This window comes from Prinia subflava, chromosome 4 (assembly GCF_021018805.1).
Source record: "Prinia subflava isolate CZ2003 ecotype Zambia chromosome 4, Cam_Psub_1.2, whole genome shotgun sequence".
NCBI lineage: Eukaryota > Metazoa > Chordata > Aves > Passeriformes > Cisticolidae > Prinia > Prinia subflava.
In genome coordinates, this window is record NC_086250.1 from 12,774,675 (window position 1) to 12,775,751 (window position 1,077).

The following is a 1,077-nucleotide window of genomic DNA, read 5'->3' on the forward strand; positions in this document are numbered from 1 at the left end:
TGCCCTTGTTCCCGGGGAGCAGAGCCTGACTCCTCCTGGCTGTGCCCTCCTCTCAGGGAGCTGTGCAGAGCCATAAGGCTCCTCTGAGCCTCCTTTTCTCCAGGCTGAGCCTCCCCGGCTCCCTCAGCCGCTCCTCAGCTCCATCAGACTTGTGCCCAGCCTGCCTTCCCCAGCTCCGTTCCCTTCCCTGGACACGCTCCAGCCCCTCCATGCCCATCTTGCGGTGCCAGGCCCAGAACTGGACACAGCACTTGGGCTGAGGCCTCAGCAGTGCCACGACAGGGGGACAGTCCCTGCCCTGGTCCTGCTGACCCAGCCCAGGAGCCATTTGCCTTCTTGCCCACCTGGACATGCCCTGTGGTGGGCATGCACTATGGAGCAGCAGCCCCAGGCCCTCTCCTGCTCGGCTCTTCCCAGCCTGGAGCTGCTGGGGGTTGCTGTGACCCAAGGGCAAGACTCAGCACTGGGCCTTGTTAAGCCTCATTCCTTTGGTCTCAGCCCACTTATCCAGCCTGTCCACATCCCACATCACGGGATGTGGCAATGGGAGTCAGCCCCTCTCAGACCTCCAAGAAATTTTTTGGCTTAACCAGGAGGCCTGACATGAAACTTTTAATATTTTTAGGATGATGAAAAGGCCAGAAACAATAAAAATATTTTGTTCTGTCCCTCCTTATACTTCACAAAGTAATAGGCTACAAAGCCAATATCCAGGAAATTATCATAAAATTAATTTTTTCCTCCTTCTCTCTACAAATCATCACACACTGTAAAAATCTGAGGGCTGTATGACCTAGGGTATTTGTGAGGCTGAGGACATTTACAAGCAGAAGAATAAAAGAAATGGACCTTCCGGGAAATGCCAGTCATGCAGCCTTCCTCTGAGACAGAGCTGTATTCAACTATTAAAAAAATATAAGATTATTAAAAGTAATTGGCATATTTGGTTCTGATACCTCACTGATTGCCTTGTGTTACCCTCACCTTGCTCTGTCTTCTACCGCCCATCTAGTATTTCTAATATTCTAATATTACCAAATGTCCAGTCTCATGATTTTGCCTGTGTCTTGGGTCTAA